The sequence below is a fragment of the Procambarus clarkii genome, chromosome 35, assembly GCF_040958095.1.
Source record: "Procambarus clarkii isolate CNS0578487 chromosome 35, FALCON_Pclarkii_2.0, whole genome shotgun sequence".
NCBI classification, from domain to species: Eukaryota; Metazoa; Arthropoda; class Malacostraca; order Decapoda; family Cambaridae; genus Procambarus; species Procambarus clarkii.
This window is the reverse complement of record NC_091184.1, coordinates 22,179,264-22,206,413: the sequence shown is the minus strand read 5'-3', so window position 1 is coordinate 22,206,413 and position 27,150 is coordinate 22,179,264. Positions and strand designations below refer to the sequence as shown.

Sequence of the window (27,150 nt, the reverse complement as noted above, 5' to 3'; positions counted from 1 at the left end):
GGAGGCTAAGCTTGCTGATACCATGTGTGTGTGTGTTTGGAGGCTAAGCTTGCTGATACCATGTGTGTGTGTGTGTGTTTGGAGGCTAAGCTTGCTGATACCATGTGTGTGTGTAAATGAAAATGAACTATGATCATCCTTATCCCTAAAGCCAATGGAGAGTACAGACCTGTGTCTTTAACCTCGTGTTTTTGTAAAATGATGGAGAGGATCATTTTAAATAAACTTTTGTATATAATAGGTGATCAGCTGTCTAATAATTTTTCGGGTTCCTCAGAGGAAAAAGTACCTCTGACTGTATTATTAAATGTCTAGCTAATGATTATTATAGAATTTTTATTGATTTATAAGGAGCTTTTGATAAAGCCAACAAAGAGGTTATTTTATATGAATTAGCTGGTCTTGGTGTTGAAGGGAGATTATTGCGCTGGATAGGGGGATAATCTTCAGGAAAGGAAGGCTCAGGTGTGGTATCAAGGTTGTATGGTTCAAGGTTCAAGGTATCAAGGTCAAGAACTCTGCACACCTCAGGGAGGAGTGTTGAGTCTCACCCTGTTTAATGTACTAATGAATAAGATAGCATCTGAGAAATACTCAAATTGGGTAACTCCAATCATATATGCCGATGATATTTTGTTTCAGGGCAAAGATATTTCAAAGGTTCAAACAGTGTTGGACAATTTCGGAAACCTGTGTCACCACATGGGACTAGTGGTTAATGAAGACAAAACTAAAGTTTGAATGTAGAAGTCGGAGGCCCATTATATTGGAAATAAACTGTAAAAATATAGAGAGAGTTAATATATATAAATATTTAGGCATATATGTTGGATATACCCATGAGAGTTTGGAAACTGAGATGAACAGACTGTTGAGTCAATGTCGGAAGAGATTACAACCTCTGAAGGCCTTGGCATGCTGTGGAAAGGAGTGGGAGTCCAAGTGCTACGAATGATGTACTTGAGTACTGTGAGATTTCTTATTGATTATGCTGCACCTGTCATTTCTTGTTTTGGTAAAGGTAGGATGGGCAAGTTGGAGAAGATACAAAATGAAGCCGTTGGGGGTCGTTGTGAGCCGCTGCTACCTGAATTTTTGCCCACACTTGTCTTGCAGACGTTTCTCTTCCAATAGAGCTAGTGAACTCTAGTCATTGTCTTTCCCTTTGTAACTCATCTGCAATGTATGTACCTTTACCTGAATAAAACATCTAATATAAATCTATATGCTTAGATATATGCAAATGAGAAAGTAATAGAGCGAAACCTTTAAAATACTGAACAATTTGGAGGATATTGATTCATACAATTTCTTCAAAAGGTCAGATGTAACACGAACAAGGAGCAAAGGTTTCAAGCTCAACAAGCCACAGTGTAGGAGTGACAACAAATGCTTTTTAACCCATACGATTATGATCATGGCAATAAGGTTTCTAAAACAGTAGGCATTCTTCCAAAGTCAGACACTGTACTATGTTCCTCGCCCTAACCTAGTCACTCAGTATTATTCACTCATTTATCTATGTCTTGTCTATTTATGTCTTAAAGGTTACAAGACGTACATTAGTCAATACAATTGGTGCTTAAAATGTTAAGGATCTCTTGTGAAACACGGGTATTAATAAAAAAATTTATTATGTAAAATAAATAAAAAAGGCCCAAGGGCCATGAAGTAACAAGAATGCAAGGCTGGCACAAGCTGGCACAAGCTGGCGTAAGTAGAGAAGACGGAAGATTCTTCATATTAAAAGACCCTGCTTCTCCAAGATGGCAGTCACACCCTGCTTGCCCTGGACAATCACCATATGGAGAAGGACTGTTTACTGTGAAGGGAAGTCCACAAATGCAATGCCAGCATGAGTCAGTCTTGAAGGGTAAACGATGATGGCACCCTCACAGTAACACAAAAGCCGAGCAAGCCCAGTGAGGAAGACCTGTTGATGGGAAAGGAGGAGAATCATTAGTCACAACAAAATCCACATAGAAACAAAGGAGAGAAAAAAAATAAAGTGGATGTCTTCTTTTTGTATAGACAAAATAAATATTGCCATTTGGCTATGTATTTATATGATATATAATAGAATACAGCATAAAACAAAATAAGAGGGGTGGTAGGAGAAGAAAAGATTAGTGTTCAGTGAGAATCCACATGGTCTTCTCTGAATACTCTTTATTTTCTTCAAGGCTGTGGGTCCCTACAATTGCACCACAGGTGGTACACACCCCTATTATTATTTAAACAGGTGAGTAAAAATAGGTGAGTACACATACGGTGTCAGCAAACTTAGCCTCCAAACACACACACACACATGGTATCAGCAAGCTTAGCCTCCAAAAAAACACACACATGGTATCAGCAAGCTTAGCCTCCAAACACACACACACACACATGGTATCAGCAAGCTTACCCTCCAAACACACACACACACACACATGGTATCAGCAAGCTTAGCCTCCAAACACACACACACACACATGGTATCAGCAAGCTTAGCCTCCAAACACACACACACACACATGGTATCAGCAAACTTAGCCTCCAAACACACACACACATGGTATCAGCAAGCTTAGCCTCCAAACACACACACACACATGGTATCAGCAAGCTTAGCCTCCAAATACACACACACACACACATGGTATCAGCAAGCTTAGCCTCCAAACACACACACACACATGGTATCAGCAAGCTTAGCCTCCAAACACACACACACACATGGTATCAGCAAGCTTAGCCTCCAAACACACACACACACACACATGGTATCAGCAAGCTTAGCCTCCAAACACACACACACATGGTATCAGCAAGCTTAGCCTCCAAACAAACACACACATGGTATCAGCAAGCTTAGCCTCCAAATACACACATGGTATCAGCAAGCTTAGCCTCTAAACACACACACACACACATACACAAACGGTATCAGCAAGCTTAGCCTCCAAACACACACACACACATGGTATCAGCAAGCTTAGCCTCCAAACACACACACACACACATGGTATCAGCAAGCTTAGCCTCCAAACACACACACACATGGTATCAGCAAGCTTAGCCTCCAAACACACACACACACACAGAAAATGGGGACATTGAAACAGTTGATAAACTTGATTTCAAGAGAGAGAGAGGTCACTATGGGGAACTTCAAAATTTTTTTAATAAGTAATTAGGCAGACTTGTTGCTAGACAGGGAAGTAAATTAAATGTATGCCAAATTTTGCAAAATATACAATGAAGGCACACAAACATTCATACCAAAACAGAGATGCAGGGCCAGAAAACAGGATTGGTTCAACAGAAATTGAGAGAGGGCCACAGACCAAAAGACACAAAAATGGAATGAAAGACATTGAAAAACTACAAGCAGATGTCAACAAAGTTTTCGATTGGGCAGCAGAAAATAACATGATGTTTAACAGTGATAAATTTCAGGTATGGCAAAAATGAGGATCTGAAACATAATACAGGGTACAAAACACAATCGAATCTTCCCATAGTAGAAAAACAGCATGTCAAGGATTTGGGAATAATGATGTCCGACGATCTAATGTTTAGGGAGCATAACCAAGCAAATATTGCGTCAGCCAGAAAAATGATCGGATGGATTATGAGAACTTTCAAATCCAGGGATCCCATCACAATGATTGTACTCTTCAAGTCACTTATGTTGTCCCGTCTCGAGTACTGCTCAGTATTCACTTCCCCCTTCAGAGCAGGAGAGATTGCTGAAATAGAGGGAATACAGAGAACATATACGGCACGCATAGACGAGATAAAACACCTAAATTATTGGGATCGTCTCAAAGCTCTCCAAATGTACTCTCTAGAAAGGAGATGAGAGAGATACCAAATAATATACACATGGAAGATACTGGAGGACCAGGTCCCAAATCTACACAGTAAAATAACAACGTACTGGAGTGAACGATATGGAAAAAAAATGCAAGATTGAACCAGTGAAGAGCAGAGGTGCCACAGGCACAATCAGAGAGCACTGTATAAACATCAGAGGTCCGCGGTTGTTCAACGTCCTCCCAGCGACTATAAGAAATATTGCCGGAACAACCGTGGACATCTTCAGGAGAAAACTGGACTGTTTTCTAAGAGAAGTTCCGGATCAGCCGGGATGTGGTGGGTATGTGGCCCTGCGGGCCGCTCCAAGCAACAGCCTGGTGGACCAAACTCTCACAAGTCGAGCCTGGCCTCGGGCCGGGGTTGGGGAGTAGAAGAGCAGAACCCCATCAAGCAGGTATCAATATAGAAAGAAGCCAAACCCCCAATCATACCAGCGATACAAAGATGCGAGAAACAACTATACAGCAGTAAGGGAAGAGGCAGAAAGAAATTTTTAAAAAGGGATAATGGATAAATGTAAAACAGAACTGGGCCTATTCTACAAATTCATAAACAACAAATTGCAGGTAAAGGATAATATCCAGAGGTTGAAAATAGGAAACAGATTCACAGAAAATGATAATGCAATGTGTGAAACATTAAACCAAAAGTTCCAAAGTGTGTTTATACAAAATGAAATCTTAAGAGAACCAGACACAATAAGAATTTGTGAGAACATCATAGAGCGTATAGAGGTGTCTAGAGATGAAGTGGAAAATATGCTAAAGGAGCTAAGTAAGAACAAAGCAGTTGGTCCAGATGGAGTTTCACCATGGGTTCTGAGAGAATGTGCATCTGAGCTCAGCCTTCCACTTCACCTGATCTTTCAGGCATCCCTGTGTACAGGAGTCATAGCAAACATGTGGAAAAAGGCTAACATAGTTCCAATCTACAAAAGTGGCAACAGGGAAGACCCCACCTCTCTCAGTTATAGACCTGAATTATTGACAAGTGTAACAGTGAAAAGATTGAAAAAAAAAATAATAATAAAAACTAAATGGGTAGAACACCTGGAGAGAAATTATATAATATCACACAGACAGTATTGTTTTCGATCTGGAAGATCCTGTGTATCGAATTTACTCAGTTTCTATGATTGAGCCACAGAGATTTTAAAGGAAAAAGGTAGTTGGGTTGACTGCATCTATCTAGACATAAAAAAGGCTTTCGACAGAGTTCCACATAAGAGGTTGTTCTGGAAATTAGAAAATTTTGGATGGGTGACAGGTAAGCTTCTAACATGGCTGAAAAATTTTCTGACTGATAGAAAAATGAGGGCAGTAATCAGAGGCAATCGGACTGGAGAAGTGTCACAAGTGGAGTACCACAGTACATGCACCAGAAATGTTCATTGTCTACATAAATGATCTACCAGTTGGAATACAGAATTATATAAACATGTTTGCTGATGATGCTATGATAATGGGATGGATAAGAAATTTAGATGATTGTCATGCCCTTCAAGAAGACCTGGACAAAATAAGTATATGGAGCACCACTTGGCAAATGAAATTTAATGTGAATAAATGCCATGTTATGGAATGTGGAATAGAACATAGATCCCACACAACCTACAAATTATGTGAGAAATCTTTATATAATTCTGATAAAAGAAAGAGGTCTAGGGTTGATTCTAGATAGAAAACTATCACTTGAGGCCCACATAAAGAACGTTGTGTGAGGAGCCTATGCCACGCTTTCAAACTTCAGAATTTCGTTTAAATACATGGATGGCGAAATACTAAAGAAATTGTTCACGAGTTTTGTTCGGCCAAGGCTAGAATATGCAGCGGTTGTGTGGTGCCCATATCTTAAGAAGCACATCAACAAACTGGAAAAGGTGCAAAGACATGCTACTAAGTGGCTCCCAGAACTAAAGGGCAAGAGCTATGTGGAGAGGTCAGAGGCATTAAATATGCCAAAACTAGAAGACAACAAAAAGAGGTGATAAAATCACTTTGTACAAAATAATTGATAAAATAGAATAGATAAAATAAATAGAATAAATAGAATTGATAAGATGATACTAAACAAAGATGCCAAAGAAATATACAAAAATTTCCTTTCGCATACAGATTGGTACACGGTTGGAACAAGTTAAGTGAGAAGGTGGTGGCGGCCAAGACCGTCAGTAGTTTCAAAGCATTATGTGACAAAGAGTGCTGGGTAGACGGGACACCACGAGCGTAGCTCTCATCCTGTAACTACACTTAGGTAATTACATATGGTGTCAGCAAGCTTACCGTCGAAACACACACAAACAGCCTGCCTATTATTCAAGGCCTTCTCTGAGTACTCTCTATTTTCTTCTCTGAGGCTATGGGTCCCTAATCTTGCACCAGAGGTGGTACAACTTTTAAGTTTTTAACTACTGCACTGAGCACCTGATTTTGGCAAAGAATTCTTAGTGCAATTGTCAAGGACATAGTTCTGGTATTTTTTTGTTTATAAATATTCAGGTATAGTTAATGTCAAAATGTTTCAAAACTCAACAATTTATATTTCAAAACAAAAAAGTAATGAAAACATTACAAAACATTAAAATATAGCCTAATTAATTAATTAATAAAATAGCACAACTCTCAGAATGTCTGAAGGTGCTTTGAGCAATGAAGTAGTTAATTTTATATATATAATATTATATATATATAATATATATTTACCTGTGACTACTGCTTTGCAAAAATTTGATCTCTGTGAAAATTGGTCTCGTCATTGCTAGGAGATATTTTAAGACCATGATTTGCTGTGGATGGCACTGTAGTCTTCAAGTTATCAATCTAAAAATAGAGGTAATCTTTTAAAATGTAAATTTTGTATAAAAAAATGCAAAAATAAATTGCAAGAATAATATGAAGTTATTATACAATTTTTTTAATTATTTAAATATTTGTGAGACATTATTAAGAAATGTATGAAGTACAGATTCTCTAAGACCTGATATGTATCTGCTTATGTTCCACCACATTACATTCAGGGCTGAAGAGAAAACACAGCCAGTAAGGTAATGATCACTTAGGATGGATTGGGATGCTACATGTAGGTGGGGGCTAAGCTGCGTTAGGCTAGGATGCCCAGCCTGCCTTGTCTAGGCTGGGCTGGGCTAGGCAACACTAGGAAGGAGTTAACAAATCTCTGGAGTGCCTTACTTTTCCTGATATCCTTAAAAAAGCAAGAATGATGCCATTTTATAAAGGAGGCGAGACAGCAGAAATAAACAATTAAAGAAAAATATCAAATCTATTTACACTTTCAAAAACATTTGATTTTTTTTTTACAAACATCTCTTCCTACTTTGTAAAATTCAACATGAATACAAACACACACACACATCCCTAGGAAGCAGCCCATAGCAGCTGTCTAACTCCCAGGTACTTATTTACTGTTAGGTGAACCAGATATAGAGAATAACAACAAAATGCTATCTTTATAAGAACTATCTTGTAAAGCCACTAGTACACGCAGCATTTCAGGCATGATATATAATATATATATATATATATATATATATATATATATATATATATATATATATATATATATATATATATATATATATATATATATATATGAATAAATACATACGGGACAAAGAGCCAGAGCTCAACCACCGCAAGCACAACTAGGTGAGTACACACACACACACACACACACATACACACACACACACACACACACACACACACACACACACACACACACACACACACACACACATTATATATATATATATATATATATATATATATATATATATATATATATATATATAAATATATAGATATATTTTTTATATAAATTAAATTAAAAAAAATCATTTCTCTATGGTCTGGCACTCATATATATATATATATATATATATATATATATATATATATATATATATATATATATATATATATATATATATATATATATGAGTGTCAGACCATGGAGGAATGCTTTTTTTTAATTTAATTTATATAAAAAATTATTCCTTCTGAAGATGTATTAATATATGAAAGTACTTAAGGAAATTCCTGTTTCAATTCTTCCTCCGTGGTCTGACACTGTCACATTTTTCATCAAGTGTTAATTTTTGTGATTTACACACACGTGACATGTTTACACACACATGATTTATATTATATATATGTATATATATACATATGGAACCCTCAACCCTATAAGTGGAGGGTTTCTACAAACTCAACCAGAGGTGGTACCCTCTATATATTAATAAAAAGGCAAGGCTATGCTAAATCAAGGCAGGGATTGGCTTGGCTAAGCTGGTCAGGGCTTGGCTAGGGTAGGAAGGACTGGTCATGTTTAAAAGCAAGGCAAGACTAGGTAAGGGTATACTGGGATAGGCTTGGCTACGGTAGGCTAGGAAGAGGTAAACTAGGATAAGCAAGGCTGTGCAAGCACTATGCACAGCTATAATGAACTATGCTAAGATGGTTTAAGCTGGGCTAGGTTAGGATAAGCTGAGTCATGCAGGGCCCCGATTGACCAGTGGAGTCTAATGGTCTAACCTTCTAGCTAGTTTGCTGACCTAAGAGTGTAAATGCCTAGCCCCTAACCTGAGATATATACAAGAGTTGTTACATTCTTTTGTACAGCCACTAGTACGAGTAGCGTTTCGGGCAGGTCCCTGGAATACGATCCCCGCCGCGAAGAATCGTTTTTTCATCCAAGTACACATTTTACTGTTGCGTTAAACAGAGGCTACAGTTAAGGAATTGCGCCCAGTAAATCCTCCCCGGCCAGGATACGAACCCATGACATAGCGCTCGCGGAACGCCAGGCGAGTGTCCTACCACTACACCACCTGCTGCAATATTATTATAAAAGAAATATTACTTATTATAATCGTAAACACTAAATACCTGTTGTGTTGATTTAGGGGCGACGACGATCGTGGGATCGCATGCGAGCAACAGGTGGCCTACACCATGCTTTCTAAGGCGTCCATCTCATAACAAAAACAAATCCGTGCATTCATACACAAACAGAGACCCCGTGGTTATTCGAATACTTGCAATTCTTTTACTTAAAATAATAACAATTAGATTAATAATAATTAACATAATTTTTACTGAAGATTCATAAAAATCATTAATACTATTTTAAAAGAAAATTTGTAAGACATCTGAAAACAGATATACAGACTTTGTGTGATATTTATTTCAACATTATATATTAATAGAATGTTGTAACTATTATTTTTAAATATTAGGTAGTTTCCCAACCTGTCCTCTTAAAAAGAACGTCAACATTTGCCGTTTGACTATACGGCTGTTTTTGGACGTTATTTTGTGTAAAACTACGTCTATTATCGCTTCCATGGACTATCTCTTGTTATACAATGAAATACCACACTCTTATTATTCTATAACTCACTGACTATGCTCTGATATTTGTTCTTCAAGTAAAAATATATATATTTTTGCCTTAATTAGGCCATAATCCAGAAAATTCCAGCCTATCGATCTTTATATTTAGGAAAACATCTAATAAATTTGGAAATTAATTTTTCGTTCGCCGACAGTTGCCTGTTACTATTTAACCCTCTATGCTTTAATGTCGCTGGTCATTGTGACTTTCCCAGGATTTATATAGGTTTTGTAGTAGCATTTAGTCAGACTACAGTAATTTAACTAATGGGAAACCTCTATAGTTGTCGTAAATTAATAATAATCATTTATCAAATAATAAATTAGCAAACATATGCAACATTTTATGTTACGACTTTTCGGGTAGGCCGTTCTGTTTGTTTACAACCCCAATGGTTCAAAATACACAATACTTTTAATATATAAGTGACTAAGTATGCTCTAATATATGGTCCTCAATGAAAATTATCGTTTTTTTTGTTAATTTGTCCATAATGAATAAGATTCCTTACTGTTGATCTTTATATTAAGAAAAACATCTAAACAAATTGGTATTGTGTTTTCGTTCAGATAAAGTTTCCTGATACAATTTCCTAGTTATCAATTAATGTAGGTGGTTATTTTAATTCGCGGCTACCAGGGGCTTTCTCCCATTATACAATATAAATGTACTCACTAACTATTCTCTGGTATCTGTTCTTCAAGTAAAATTACCTATTTTTTTGTTTAATTAGTCCATAATTCATAAAATTCCTTCAGGTCGATCTTTATATTTAGGAAACCATCTAATCAATTTGGAATTTAATTTTTCGTTCACCTACAGTTACCAGCTACTATTTCATTGTTATATATTATGTCGCTGGTCATTACAATTTTCCAAGAATTTAAACAGCTAAACAGCAAGTAGCATCTTGTTAGAGTACAGGAATTTACCTATGGAGAACCTCGATAGCTGCCGAAAATTATTAATGATTATATATGTAATTTAAAATAATGAATTATATACAATTTCTTATGTTACGTCTTTGGCGGGTAGGCGGTTCTGCGGGTTTACAACCGAATTTTTTAAAAATCACACTATTTTAAATGTATGAGTCACTAGTATGCTCTGATATATGTTCTGCAATGAAAATAAAGATTATTTTGTTGTTAATTACTCCATAAATGTGTAATGTGTTAATTCAGTCTAAAATCTTTTTGCAACGTTTATATGCTATATACGTAGCTGGAAACTACCTAATATTTAAAAATAATAGTTACAACATTCTATTAATATATAATGTTGAAATAAATATCACACAAAGTCTGTATATCTGTTTTCAGATGTCTTACAAATTTTCTTTTAAAATAGTATTAATGATTTTTATGAATCTTCAGTAAAAATTATGTTAATTATTATTAATCTAATTGTAATTATTTTAAGTAAAAGAATTGCAAGTATTCAAATAACCACGGGGTCTCTGTTTGTGTATGAATGCACGGATTTGTTTTTGTTATGAGATGGACGCCTTAGAAAGCATGGTGTAGGCTACCTGTTGCTCGCATGCGATCCCACGATCGTCGTCGCCCCTAAATCAACACAACAGGTATTTAGTGTTTACGATTATAATAAGTAATATTTCTTTTATAATAATATTGCAGCAGGTGGTGTAGTGGTAGGACACTCGCCTGGCGTTCCGCGAGCGCTATGTCATGGGTTCGTATCCTGGCCGGGGAGGATTTACTGGGCGCAATTCCTTAACTGTAGCCTCTGTTTAACGCAACAGTAAAATGTGTACTTGGATGAAAAAACGATTCTTCGCGGCGGGGATCGTATTCCAGGGACCTGCCCGAAACGCTACTCGTACTAGTGGCTGTACAAAAGAATGTAACAACTCTTGTATATATCTCAGGTTAGGGGCTAGGCATTTACACTCTTAGGTCAGCAAACTAGCTAGAAGGTTAGACCATTAGACTCCACTGGTCAATCGGGGCCCTGCATGACTCAGCTTATCCTAACCTAGCCCAGCTTAAACCATCTTAGCATAGTTCATTATAGCTGTGCATAGTGCTTGCACAGCCTTGCTTATCCTAGTTTACCTCTTCCTAGCCTACCGTAGCCAAGCCTATCCCAGTATACCCTTACCTAGTCTTGCCTTGCTTTTAAACATGACCAGTCCTTCCTACCCTAGCCAAGCCCTGACCAGCTTAGCCAAGCCAATCCCTGCCTAGATTTAGCATAGCCTTGCCTTTTTATTAATATATAGAGGGTACCACCTCTGGTTGAGTTTGTAGAAACCCTCCACTTATAGGGTTGAGGGTTCCATATGTATATATATACATATATATAATATAAATCATGTGTGTGTAAACATGTCACGTGTGTGTAAATCACAAAAATTAACACTTGATGAAAAATGTGACAGTGTCAGACCACGGAGGAAGAATTGAAACAGGAATTTCCTTAAGTACTTTCATATATTAATACATCTTCAGAAGGAATAATTTTTTATATAAATTAAATTAAAAAAAGCATTCCTCCATGGTCTGACACTCATATATATATATATATATATATATATATATATATATATATATATATAGATATATTTTTTATATAAATTAAATTAAAAAAAATCATTTCTCTATGGTCTGGCACTCATATATATATATATATATATATATATATATATATATATATATATATATATATATATATATGAGTGCCAGACCATAGAGAAATGATTTTTTTTAATTTAATTTATATAAAAAATATATCTATATATATATATATATATATATATATATATATATATATATATATATATATATATATATATATATATATATATATAATGTGTGTGTGTGTGTGTGTGTGTGTGTGTGTGTGTGTGTGTGTGTGTGTGTGTGTGTGTGTGTGTGTGTGTATGTGTGTGTGTGTGTGTGTGTGTGTACTCACCTAGTTGTGCTTGCGGTGGTTGAGCTCTGGCTCTTTGTCCCGTATGTATTTATTCATATATATATATATATATATATATATATATATATATATATATATATATATATATATTATATATCATGCCTGAAATGCTGCGTGTACTAGTGGCTTTACAAGATAGTTCTTATAAAGATAGCATTTTGTTGTTATTCTCTATATCTGGTTCACCTAACAGTAAATAAGTACCTGGGAGTTAGACAGCTGCTATGGGCTGCTTCCTAGGGATGTGTGTGTGTGTTTGTATTCATGTTGAATTTTACAAAGTAGGAAGAGATGTTTGTAAAAAAAAAATCAAATGTTTTTGAAAGTGTAAATAGATTTGATATTTTTCTTTAATTGTTTATTTCTGCTGTCTCGCCTCCTTTATAAAATGGCATCATTCTTGCTTTTTTAAGGATATCAGGAAAAGTAAGGCACTCCAGAGATTGGTTAACTCCTTCCTAGTGTTGCCTAGCCCAGCCCAGCCTAGACAAGGCAGGCTGGGCATCCTAGCCTAACGCAGCTTAGCCCCCACCTACATGTAGCATCCCAATCCATCCTAAGTGATCATTACCTTACTGGCTGTGTTTTCTCTTCAGCCCTGAATGTAATGTGGTGGAACATAAGCAGATACATATCAGGTCTTAGAGAATCTGTACTTCATACATTTCTTAATAATGTCTCACAAATATTTAAATAATTAAAAAAATTGTATAATAACTTCATATTATTCTTGCAATTTATTTTTGCATTTTTTTTATACAAAATTTACATTTTAAAAGATTACCTCTATTTTTAGATTGATAACTTGAAGACTACAGTGCCATCCACAGCAAATCATGGTCTTAAAATATCTCCTAGCAATGACGAGACCAATTTTCACAGAGATCAAATTTTTGCAAAGCAGTAGTCACAGGTAAATATATATTATATATATATAATATTATATATATAAAATTAACTACTTCATTGCTCAAAGCACCTTCAGACATTCTGAGAGTTGTGCTATTTTATTAATTAATTAATTAGGCTATATTTTAATGTTTTGTAATGTTTTCATTACTTTTTTTGTTTTGAAATATAAATTGTTGAGTTTTGAAACATTTTGACATTAACTATACCTGAATATTTATAAACAAAAAAATACCAGAACTATGTCCTTGACAATTGCACTAAGAATTCTTTGCCAAAATCAGGTGCTCAGTGCAGTAGTTAAAAACTTAAAAGTTGTACCACCTCTGGTGCAAGATTAGGGACCCATAGCCTCAGAGAAGAAAATAGAGAGTACTCAGAGAAGGCCTTGAATAATAGGCAGGCTGTTTGTGTGTGTTTCGACGGTAAGCTTGCTGACACCATATGTAATTACCTAAGTGTAGTTACAGGATGAGAGCTACGCTCGTGGTGTCCCGTCTACCCAGCACTCTTTGTCACATAATGCTTTGAAACTACTGACGGTCTTGGCCGCCACCACCTTCTCACTTAACTTGTTCCAACCGTGTACCAATCTGTATGCGAAAGGAAATTTTTGTATATTTCTTTGGCATCTTTGTTTAGTTAGTTTAAATCTATGACCTTTTGTTCTTGAAGTTCCAGGTCTCGGGAAATCTTCCCTATCGATTTTATCAATTCCTGTTACTATTTTGTACAAAGTGATTTTATCACCTCTTTTTGTTGTCTTCTAGTTTTGGCATATTTAATGCCTCTGACCTCTCCACATAGCTCTTGCCCTTTAGTTCTGGGAGCCACTTAGTAGCATGTCTTTGCACCTTTTCCAGTTTGTTGATGTGCTTCTTAAGATATGGGCACCACACAACCGCTGCATATTCTAGCCTTGGCCGAACAAAACTCGTGAACAATTTCTTTAGTATTTCGCCATCCATGTATTTAAACGAAATTCTGAAGTTTGAAAGCGTGGCATAGGCTCCTCACACAACGTTCTTTATGTGGGCCTCAAGTGATAGTTTTCTATCTAGAATCAACCCTAGACCTCTTTCTTTTATCAGAATTATATAAAGATTTCTCACATAATTTGTAGGTTGTGTGGGATCTATGTTCTACTCCACATTCCATAACATGGCATTTATTCACATTAAATTTCATTTGCCAAGTGGTGCTCCATATACTTATTTTGTCCAGGTCTTCTTGAAGGGCATGACAATCATCTAAATTTCTTGTCCATCCCATTATCATAGCATCATCAGCAAACATGTTTATATAATTCTGTATTCCAACTGGTAGATCATTTATGTAGACAATGAACATTTCTGGTGCATGTACTGTGGTACTCCACTTGTGACACTTCTCCAGTCCGATTGCCTCTGATTACTGCCCTCATTTTTCTATCAGTCAGAAAATTTTTCAGCCATGTTAGAAGCTTACCTGTCACCCATCCAAAATTTTCTAATTTCCAGAACAACCTCTTATGTGGAACTCTGTCGAAAGCCTTTTTTATGTCTAGATAGATGCAGTCAACCCAACTACCTTTTTCCTTTAAAATCTCTGTGGCTCAATCATAGAAACTGAGTAAATTCGATACACAGGATCTTCCAGATCGAAAACAATACTGTCTGTGTGATATTATATAATTTCTCTCCAGGTGTTCTACCCATTTAGTTTTTATTATTATTTTTTTTTTTCAATCTTTTCACTGTTACACTTGTCAATGATTCAGGTCTATAACTGAGAGAGGTGGGGTCTTCCCTGTTGCCACTTTTGTAGATTGGAACTATGTTAGCCTTTTTCCACATGTTTGCTATGACTCCTGTACACAGGGATGCCTGAAAGATCAGGTGAAGTGGAAGGCTGAGCTCAGATGCACATTCTCTCAGAACCCATGGTGAAACTCCATCTGGACCAACTGCTTTGTTCTTACTTAGCTCCTTTAGCATATTTTCCACTTCATCTCTAGACACCTCTATACGCTCTATGATGTTCTCACAAATTCTTATTGTGTCTGGTTCTCTTAAGATTTCATTTTGTATAAACACACTTTGGAACTTTTGGTTTAATGTTTCACACATTGCATTATCATTTTCTGTGAATCTGTTTCCTATTTTCAACCTCTGGATATTATCCTTTACCTGCAATTTGTTGTTTATGAATTTGTAGAATAGGCCCAGTTCTGTTTTACATTTATCCATTATCCCTTTTTAAAAATTTCTTTCTGCCTCTTCCCTTACTGCTGTATAGTTGTTTCTCGCATCTTTGTATCGCTGGTATGATTGGGGGTTTGGCTTCTTTCTATATTGATACCTGCTTGATGGGGTTCTGTTCTTCTACTCCCCAAGCCCGGCCCGAGGCCAGGCTCGACTTGTGAGAGTTTGGTCCACCAGGCTGTTGCTTGGAGCGGCCCGCAGGGCCACATACCCACCACATCCCGGCTGATCCGGAACTTCTCTTAGAAAACAGTCCAGTTTTCTCCTGAAGATGTCCACGGTTGTTCCGGCAATATTTCTTATAGTCGCTGGGAGGACGTTGAACAACCGCGGACCTCTGATGTTTATACAGTGCTCTCTGATTGTGCCTGTGGCACCTCTGCTCTTCACTGGTTCAATCTTGCATTTTTTTTCCATATCGTTCACTCCAGTACGTTGTTATTTTACTGTGTAGATTTGGGACCTGGTCCTCCAGTATCTTCCATGTGTATATTATTGGTATCTCTCTCATCTCCTTTCTAGAGAGTACATTTGGAGAGCTTTGAGACGATCCCAATAATTTAGGTGTTTTATCTCGTCTATGCGTGCCGTATATGTTCTCTGTATTCCCTCTATTTCAGCAATCTCTCCTGCTCTGAAGGGGGAAGTGAATACTGAGCAGTACTCGAGACGGGACAACATAAGTGACTTGAAGAGTACAATCATTGTGATGGGATCCCTGGATTTGAAAGTTCTCATAATCCATCCGATCATTTTTCTGGCTGACGCAATATTTGCTTGGTTATGCTCCCTAAACATTAGATCGTCGGACATCATTATTCCCAAATCCTTGACATGCTGTTTTTCTACTATGGGAAGATTCGATTGTGTTTTGTACCCTGTATTATGTTTCAGATCCTCATTTTTGCCATACCTGAAATTTATCACTGTTAAACATCATGTTATTTTCTGCTGCCCAATCGAAAACTTTGTTGACATCTGCTTGTAGTTTTTCAATGTCTTTCATTCCATTTTTGTGTCTTTTGGTCTGTGGCCCTCTCTCAATTTCTGTTGAACCAATCCTGTTTTCTGGCCCTGCATCTCTGTTTTGGTATGAATGTTTGTGTGCCTTCATTGTATATTTTGCAAAATTTGGCATACATTTAATTTACTTCCCTGTCTAGCAACAAGTCTGCCTAATTACTTATTAAAAAAATTTTGAAGTTCCCCATAGTGACCTCTCTCTCTCTTGAAATCAAGTTTATCAACTGTTTCAATGTCCCCATTTTCTGTGTGTGTGTGTGTGTTTGGAGGCTAAGCTTGCTGATACCATGTGTGTGTGAGTTTGGAGGCTAAGCTTGCTGATACCATGTGTGTGTGTGTGTTTGGAGGCTAAGCTTGCTGATACCATGTGTGTGTGTGTGTTTAGAGGCTAAGCTTGCTGATACCGTTTGTGTATGTGTGTGTGTGTGTGTTTAGAGGCTAAGCTTGCTGATACCATGTGTGTATTTGGAGGCTAAGCTTGCTGATACCATGTGTGTGTTTGTTTGGAGGCTAAGCTTGCTGATACCATGTGTGTGTGTGTTTGGAGGCTAAGCTTGCTGATACCATGTGTGTGTGTGTGTGTGTTTGGAGGCTAAGCTTGCTGATACCATGTGTGTGTGTGTTTAGAGGCTAAGCTTGCTGATACCATGTGTGTATTTGGAGGCTAAGCTTGCTGATACCATGTGTGTGTGTGTGTGTTTGGAGGCTAAGCTTGCTGATACCATGTGTGTGTGTGTGTTTGGAGGCTAAGCTTGCTGATACCATGTGTGTGTGTGTGTTTGGAGGCTAAGCTTGCTGATACCATGTGTGTGTGTGTGTGTATTTGGAGGCTAAGCTTGCTGATACCATGTGTGTGTGTGTGTTTGGAGGCTAAGCTTGCTGATACCATGTGTGTGTGTGTTTGGAGGCTAAGTTTGCTGATACCATGTGTGTGTGTGTGTGTTTGGAGGCTAAGCTTGCTGATACCATGTGTGTGTGTGTGTGTTTGGAGGCTAAGCTTGCTGATACCATGTGTGTGTGTGTGTGTGTTTGGAGGCTAAGCTTGCTGATACCATGTGTGTGTGTGTGTGTTTGGAGGCTAAGCTTGCTGATACCATGTGTGTGTGTGTTTGGAGGCTAAGCTTGCTGATACCATGGGTGTGTGTGTGTTTGGAGGCTAAGTTTGCTGACACCGTATGTGTACTCACCTATTTTTACTCACCTGTTTAAATAATAATAGGGGTGTGTACCACCTGTGGTGCAATTGTAGGGACCCACAGCCTTGAAGAAAATAAAGAGTATTCAGAGAAGACCATGTGGATTCTCACTGAACACTAATCTTTTCTTCTCCTACCACCCCTCTTATTTTGTTTTATGCTGTATTCTATTATATATCATATAAATACATAGCCAAATGGCAATATTTATTTTGTCTATACAAAAAGAAGACATCCACTTTATTTTTTTTCTCTCCTTTGTTTCTATGTGGATTTTGTTGTGACTAATGATTCTCCTCCTTTCCCATCAACAGGTCTTCCTCACTGGGCTTGCTCGGCTTTTGTGTTACTGTGAGGGTGCCATCATCGTTTACCCTTCAAGACTGACTCATGCTGGCATTGCATTTGTGGACTTCCCTTCACAGTAAACAGTCCTTCTCCATATGGTGATTGTCCAGGGCAAGCAGGGTGTGACTGCCATCTTGGAGAAGCAGGGTCTTTTAATATGAAGAATCTTCCGTCTTCTCTACTTACGCCAGCTTGTGCCAGCTTGTGCCAACCTTGCATTCTTGTTACTTCATGGCCCTTGGGCCTTTTTTATTTATTTTACATAATAAATTTTTTTATTAATACCCGTGTTTCACAAGAGATCCTTAACATTTTAAGCACCAATTGTATTGACTAATGTACGTCTTGTAACCTTTAAGACATAAATAGACAAGACATAGATAAATGAGTGAATAATACTGAGTGACTAGGTTAGGGCGAGGAACATAGTACAGTGTCTGACTTTGGAAGAATGCCTACTGTTTTAGAAACCTTATTGCCATGATCATAATCGTATGGGTTAAAAAGCATTTGTTGTCACTCCTACACTGTGGCTTGTTGAGCTTGAAACCTTTGCTCCTTGTTCGTGTTACATCTGACCTTTTGAAGAAATTGTATGAATCAATATCCTCCAAATTGTTCAGTATTTTAAAGGTTTCGCTCTATTACTTTCTCATTTGCATATATCTAAGCATATAGATTTATATTAGATGTTTTATTCAGGTAAAGGTACATACATTGCAGATGAGTTACAAAGGGAAAGACAATGACTAGAGTTCACTAGCTCTATTGGAAGAGAAACGTCTGCAAGACAAGTGTGGGCAAAAATTCAGGTAGCAGCGGCTCACAACGACCCCCAACGGCTTCATTTTGTATCTTCTCCAACTTGCCCATCCTACCTTTACCAAAACAAGAAATGACAGGTGCAGCATAATCAATAAGAAATCTCACAGTACTCAAGTACATCATTCGTAGCACTTGGACTCCCACTCCTTTCCACAGCATGCCAAGGCCTTCAGAGGTTGTAATCTCTTCCGACATTGACTCAACAGTCTGTTCATCTCAGTTTCCAAACTCTCATGGGTATATCCAACATATATGCCTAAATATTTATATATATTAACTCTCTCTATATTTTTACAGTTTATTTCCAATATAATGGGCCTCCGACTTCTACATCCAAACTTTAGTTTTGTCTTCATTAACCACTAGTCCCATGTGGTGACACAGGTTTCCGAAATTGTCCAACACTGTTTGAACCTTTGAAATATCTTTGCCCTGAAACAAAATATCATCGGCATATATGATTGGAGTTACCCAATTTGAGTATTTCTCAGATGCTATCTTATTCATTAGTACATTAAACAGGGTGAGACTCAACACTCCTCCCTGAGGTGTGCAGAGTTCTTGACCTTGATACCTTGAACCTTGAACCATACAACCTTGATACCACACCTGAGCCTTCCTTTCCTGAAGATTATCCCCCTATCCAGCGCAATAATCTCCCTTCAACACCAAGACCAGCTAATTCATATAAAATAACCTCTTTGTTGGCTTTATCAAAAGCTCCTTATAAATCAATAAAAATTCTATAATAATCATTAGCTAGACATTTAATAATACAGTCAGAGGTACTTTTTCCTCTGAGGAAGCCGAAAAATTATTAGACAGCTGATCACCTATTATATACAAAAGTTTATTTAAAATGATCCTCTCCATCATTTTACAAAAACACGAGGTTAAAGACACAGGTCTGTACTCTCCATTGGCTTTAGGGATAAGGATGATCATAGTTCATTTTCATTTACACACACACATGGTATCAGCAAGCTTAGCCTCCAAACACACACACACACATGGTATCAGCAAGCTTAGCCTCCAAACACACACACACATGGTATCAGCAAGCTTAGCCTCCAAACACACACACACATGGTATCAGCAAGCTTAGCCTCCAAATACACACATGGTATCAGCAAGCTTAGCCTCTAAACACACACACACACACATACACAAACGGTATCAGCAAGCTTAGCCTCTAAACACACACACACAAATGGTATCAGAAGCTTAGCCTCCAAACACACACACACACACACGGTATCAGCAAGCTTAGCCTCCAAACACACACACACACACAGAAAATGGGGACATTGAAACAGTTGATAAACTTGATTTCAAGAGAGAGAGAGGTCACTATGGGGAACTTCAAAATTTTTTTAATAAGTAATTAGGCAGACTTGTTGCTAGACAGGGAAGTAAATTAAATGTATGCCAAATTTTGCAAAATATACAATGAAGGCACACAAACATTCATACCAAAACAGAGATGCAGGGCCAGAAAACAGGATTGGTTCAACAGAAATTGAGAGAGGGCCACAGACCAAAAGACACAAAAATGGAATGAAAGACATTGAAAAACTACAAGCAGATGTCAACAAAGTTTTCGATTGGGCAGTAGAAAATAACATGATGTTTAACAGTGATAAATTTCAGGTATGGCAAAAATGAGGATCTGAAACATAATACAGGGTACAAAACACAATCGAATCTTCCCATAGTAGAAAAACAGCATGTGAAGGATTTGGGAATAATGATGTCCGACGATCTAATGTTTTGGGAGCATAACCAAGCAAATATTGCGTCAGCCAGAAAAATGATCGGATGGATTATGAGAACTTTCAAATCCAGGGATCCCATCACAATGATTGTACTCTTCAAGTCACTTATGTTGTCCCGTCTCGAGTACTGCTCAGTATTCACTTCCCCCTTCAGAGCAGGAGAGATTGCTGAAATAGAGGGAATACAGAGAACATATACGGCACGCATAGACGAGATAAAACACCTAAATTATTGGGATCGTCTCAAAGCTCTCCAAATGTACTCTCTAGAAAGGAGATGAGAGAGATACCAAATAATATACTCATGGAAGATACTGGAGGACCAGGTCCCAAATCTACACAGTAAAATAACAACGTACTGGAGTGAACGATATGGAAAAAAAATGCAAGATTGAACCAGTGAAGAGCAGAGGTGCCACAGGCACAATCAGAGAGCACTGTATAAACATCAGAGGTCCGCGGTTGTTCAACGTCCTCCCAGCGACTATAAGAAATATTGCCGGAACAACCATGGACATCTTCAGGAGAAAACTGGACTGTTTTCTAAGAGAAGTTCCGGATCAGCCGGGATGTGGTGGGTATGTGGCCCTGCGGGCTGCTCCAAGCAACAGCCTGGTGGACCAAACTCTCACAAGTTGAGCCTGGCCTCGGGCCGGGCTTGGGGAGTAGAAGAGCAGAACCCCATCAAGCAGGTATCAATATAGAAAGAATCCAAACCCCCAATCATACCAGCGATACAAAGATGCGAGAAACAACTATACAGCAGTAAGGGAAGAGGCAGAAAGAAATTTTTAAAAAGGGATAATGGATAAATGTAAAACAGAACTGGGCCTATTCTACAAATTCATAAACAACAAATTGCAGGTAAAGGATAATATCCAGAGGTTGAAAATAGGAAACAGATTCACAGAAAATGATAATGTAATGTGTGAAACATTAAACCAAAAGTTCCAAAGTGTGTTTATACAAAATGAAATCTTAAGAGAACCAGACACAATAAGAATGTGTGAGAACATCATAGAGCGTATAGAGGTGTCTAGAGATGAAGTGGAAAATATGCTAAAGGAGCTAAGTAAGAACAAAGCAGTTGGTCCAGATGGAGTTTCACCATGGGTTCTGAGAGAATGTGCATCTGAGCTCAGCCTTCCACTTCACCTGATCTTTCAGGCATCCCTGAGTACAGGAGTCATAGCAAACATGTGGAAAAAGGCTAACATAGTTCCAATCTACAAAAGTGGCAACAGGGAAGACCCCACCTCTCTCAGTTATAGACCTGAATCATTGACAAGTGTAACAGTGAAAAGATTGAAAAAAAAAATAATAATAAAAACTAAATGGGTAGAACACCTGGAGAGAAATTATATAATATCACACAGACAGTATTGTTTTCGATCTGGAAGATCCTGTGTATCGAATTTACTCAGTTTCTATGAATGAGCCACAGAGATTTTAAAGAAAAAAGGTAGTTGGGTTGACTGCATCTATCTAGACATAAAAAAGGCTTTCGACAGAGTTCCACATAAGAGGTTGTTCTGGAAATTAGAAAATTTTGGATGGGTGACAGGTAAGCTTCTAACATGGCTGAAAAATTTTCTGACTGATAGAAAAATGAGGGCAGTAATCAGAGGCAATCGGACTGGAGAAGTGTCACAAGTGGAGTACCACAGTACATGCACCAGAAATGTTCATTGTCTACATAAATGATCTACCAGTTGGAATACAGAATTATATAAACATGTTTGCTGATGATGCTATGATAATGGGATGGATAAGAAATTTAGATGATTGTCATGCCCTTCAAGAAGACCTGGACAAAATAAGTATATGGAGCACCACTTGGCAAATGAAATTTAATGTGAATAAATGCCATGTTATGGAATGTGGAGTAGAACTTAGATCCCACACAACCTACAAATTATGTGAGAAATCTTTATATAATTCTGATAAAAGAAAGAGGTCTAGGGTTGATTCTAGATAGAAAACTATCACTTGAGGCCCACATAAAGAACGTTGTGTGAGGAGCCTATGCCACGCTTTCAAACTTCAGAATTTCGTTTAAATACATGGATGGCGAAATACTAAAGAAATTGTTCACGAGTTTTGTTCGGCCAAGGCTAGAATATGCAGCGGTTGTGTGGTGCCCATATCTTAAGAAGCACATCAACAAACTGGAAAAGGTGCAAAGACATGCTACTAAGTGGCTCCCAGAACTAAAGGGCAAGAGCTATGTGGAGAGGTCAGAGGCATTAAATATGCCAAAACTAGAAGACAACAAAAAGAGGTGATAAAATCACTTTGTACAAAATAGTAACAGGAATTGATAAAATCGATAGGGAAGATTTCCCGAGACCTGGAACTTCAAGAACAAAAGGTCATAGATTTAAACTAACTAAACAAAGATGCCAAAGAAATATACAAAAATTTCCTTTCGCATACAGAGTGGTACACGGTTGGAACAAGTTAAGTGAGAAGGGGGTGGCGGCCAAGACCGTCAGTAGTTTCAAAGCATTATGTGACAAAGAGTGCTGGGTAGACGGGACACCACGAGCGTAGCTCTAATCCTGTAACTACACTTAGGTAATTACATATGGTGTCAGCAAGCTTACCGTCGAAACACACACAAACAGCCTGCCTATTATTCAAGGCCTTCTCTGAGTACTCTCTATTTTCTTCTCTGAGGCTATGGGTCCCTAATCTTGCACCAGAGGTGGTACAACTTTTAAGTTTTTAACTACTGCACTGAGCACCTGATTTTGGCAAAGACTTCTTAGTGCAATTGTCAAGGACATAGTTCTGGTATTTTTTTGTTTATAAATATTCAGGTATAGTTAATGTCAAAATGTTTCAAAACTCAACAATTTATATTTCAAAACAAAAAAAGTAATGAAAACATTACAAAACATTAAAATATAGCCTAATTAATTAATTAATAAAATAGCACAACTCTCAGAATGTCTGAAGGTGCTTTGAGCAATGAAGTAGTTAATTTTATATATATAATATTATATATATAATATATATTTACCTGTGACTACTGCTTAGCAAAAATTTGATCTTTGTGAAAATTGGTCTCGTCATTGCTAGGAGATATTTTAAGACCATGATTTGCTGTGGATGGCACTGTAGTCTTCAAGTCATCAATCTAAAAATAGAGGTAATCTTTTAAAATGTAAATTTTGTATAAAAAAAATGCAAAAATAAATTGCAAGAATAATATGAAGTTATTTTACAATTTTTTTTAATTATTTAAATATTTGTGAGACATTATTAAGAAATGTATGAAGTACAGATTCTCTAAGACCTGATATGTATCTGCTATGTTCCACCACATTACATTCAGGGCTGAAGAGAAAAAACAGCCAGTAAGGTAATGATCACTTAGGTTGGACTGGGATGCTACATGTAGGTGGGGGCTAAGCTGCGTGAGGCTAGGATGCCCAGCCTACCTTGTCTAGGCTGGGCTGGGCTAGGCAACACTAGGAAGGAGTTAACAAATCTCTGGAGTGCCTTACTCTTCCTGATATCCTTAAAAAAGCAAGAATGATGCCATTTTATAAAGGAGGCGAGACAGCAGAAATAAACAATTAAAGAAAAATATCAAATCTATTTATACTTTCAAAAATATTTGATTTTCTTTTTTACAAACATCTCTTCCTACTTTGTAAAATTCAACATGAATACAAACACACACACACATCCCTAGGAAGCAGCCCATAGCAGCTGTCTAACTCCCAGGTACTTATTTACTGTTAGGTGAACCAGATATAGAGAATAACCACAAAATGCTATCTTTATAAGAACTATCTTGTAAAGCCACTAGTACACGCAGCATTTCAGGCATGATATATATATATATATATATATATATATATATATATATATATATATATATATATATATATATATATATATATATATATATATATATATATATATATATATATTGGTGTATACTGGCAGCAGGTTTTCTTTCAAACATGTTTCATTGAATATGACCGCATATTCTGTATTAATTATTTTCTGGTTTAGGGCTTCTATCCCTCTAACTATTTTCTTATCATCAGGGCTTAATTGAAATAGGAGTTCTCCAAAACTCATTTTCGTACTTTTAAGGTGAAGAAAAGAAGTGATTTACTATAGAGTGTATTACACTTATTTTGTATAATTTGCACGTCATGCAAATTATACAAAATAAGTGTAATACACTCTACAGTAAATCACTTCTTTTCTTCACCTTAAAAGTACGAAAATGAGTTTTGGAGAACTCCTATTTCAATTAAGCCCTGATGCTAAGAAAATAGTTAGAGGGATAGAAGCCCTAAACCAGAAAATAATTAATACAGAATATGCGGTCATATTCAATGAAACATATATATATATATATATATATATATATATATATATATATATATATATATATATATATATATATATATATATATATATATATATATATATATATATATATATATATATATATATATATAAGGTTGTAATAAATAACGTGAATAAGATAATTAAGCCTTCAGTTAATATATATATATATATATATATATATATATATATATATATATATATATATATATATATATATATATATACATATATATATATATACATTGAGTGCCACCTCTAGCTGGAAGAAGGGGCACCCATAGCCTCGGAGGAAACCACGCATAACGCATTAGAGGGAATGTTTAGATCCCCTCCAATACAGTTTCTGTGTGCTTTTCTCCTACCACCCCCTTCCTTTTTTATTTATATATATTTATATTTATTTATATATATTTATTTATATTATATTTATTTTTTATTTATATATATATATATATATATATATATATATATATATATATATATATATATATACATACGGGACAAAGAGCCAGAGCTCAACCACCGCAAGCACAACTAGGTGATTACACACACACACACACACACATTATATATATATATATATATATATATATATATATATATATATATATATATATATATATAGATATATTTTTTATATAAATTAAATTAAAAAAAATCATTTCTCTATGGTCTGACACTCATATATATATATATATATATATATATATATATATATATATATATATATATATATATATATATATATATATATATATATATATATATATATATATATATATATATATATAAGGTTGTAATAAATAACGTGAATAAGATAATTAAGCCTTCAGTTAATATATATATATATATATATATATATATATGGTCTGACACTCATATATATATGAGTGTCAGACCATGGAGGAATGCTTTTTTTTAATTTAATTTATATAAAAAATTATTCCTTCTGAAGATGTATTAATATATGAAAGTACTTAAGGAAATTCCTGTTTCAATTCTTCCTCCGTGGTCTGACACTGTCACATTTTTCATCAAGTGTTAATTTTTGTGATTTACACACACGTGACATGTTTACACACACATTATTTATATTATATATATGTATCTATATACATATGGAACCCTCAACCCTATAAGTGGAGGGTTCCTACAAACTCAACCAGAGGTGGTACCCTCTATATATTAATAAAAAGGCAAGGCTATGCTAAATCTAGGCAGGTATTGGCTTGGCTAAGCTGGTCAGGGCTTGGCTAAGCTACGAAGGACTGGTCATGTTTAAAAGCAAGGCAAGACTAGGTAAGGGTATACTGGGATAGGCTTGGCTACGGTAGGCTAGGAAGAGGTAAACTAGGATAAGCAAGGCTGTGCAAGCACTATGCACAGCTATAATGAACTATGCTAAGATGGTTTAAGCTGGGCTAGGTTAGGATAAGCTGAGTCATGCAGGGCCCCGATTGACCAGTGGAGTCTAATGGTCTAACCTTCTAGCTAGTTTGCTGACCTAAGAGTGTAAATGCCTAGCCCCTAACCTGAGATATATACAAGAGTTGTTACATTCTTTTGTACAGCCACTAGTACGAGTAGCGTTTCGGGCAGGTCCCTGGAATACGATCCCCGCCGCGAAGAATCGTTTTTTCATCCAAGTACACATTTTACTGTTGCGTTAAACAGAGGCTACAGTTAAGGAATTGCGCCCAGTAAATCCTCCCCGGCCAGGATACGAACCCATGACATAGCGCTCGCGGAACGCCAGGCGAGTGTCCTACCACTACACCACCTGATGCAATATTATTATAAAAGAAATATTACTTATTATAATCGTAAATACTAAATACCTGTTGTGTTGATTTAGGGGCGACGACGATCGTGGGATCGCATGCGAGCCACAGGTGGCCTACACCATGCTTTCTAAGGCGTCCATCTCATAACAAAAACAAATCCGTGCATTCATACACAAACAGAGACCCCGTGGTTATTCGAATACTTGCAATTCTTTTACTTAAAATAATAACAATTAGATTAATAATAATTAACATAATTTTTACTGAAGATTCATAAAAATCATTAATACTATTTTAAAAGAAAATTTGTAAGACATCTGAAAACAGATATACAGACTTTGTGTGATATTTATTTCAACATTATATATTAATAGAATGTTGTAACTATTATTTTTAAATATTAGGTAGTTTCCAGCTACGTATATAGCATATA

The 27,150-nt window shown here is 36.5% G+C and overlaps 1 long non-coding RNA gene across 1 annotated transcript; it reads right to left on the bottom strand.

Annotated features, from left to right (window-relative positions):
• Nucleotides 1–1,617: 1,617 nt before the first annotated feature.
• On the bottom strand, nt 1,618–8,884 carry LOC138371267 (uncharacterized). Its single transcript, XR_011230375.1, has 3 exons — nt 8,772–8,884; nt 6,567–6,683; nt 1,618–1,933 (listed from the first exon to the last, which is right to left on the bottom strand). It is a non-coding gene; the product is annotated as an uncharacterized lncRNA (long non-coding RNA).
• Between the last annotated feature and the right edge of the window lie 18,266 nt (nt 8,885–27,150).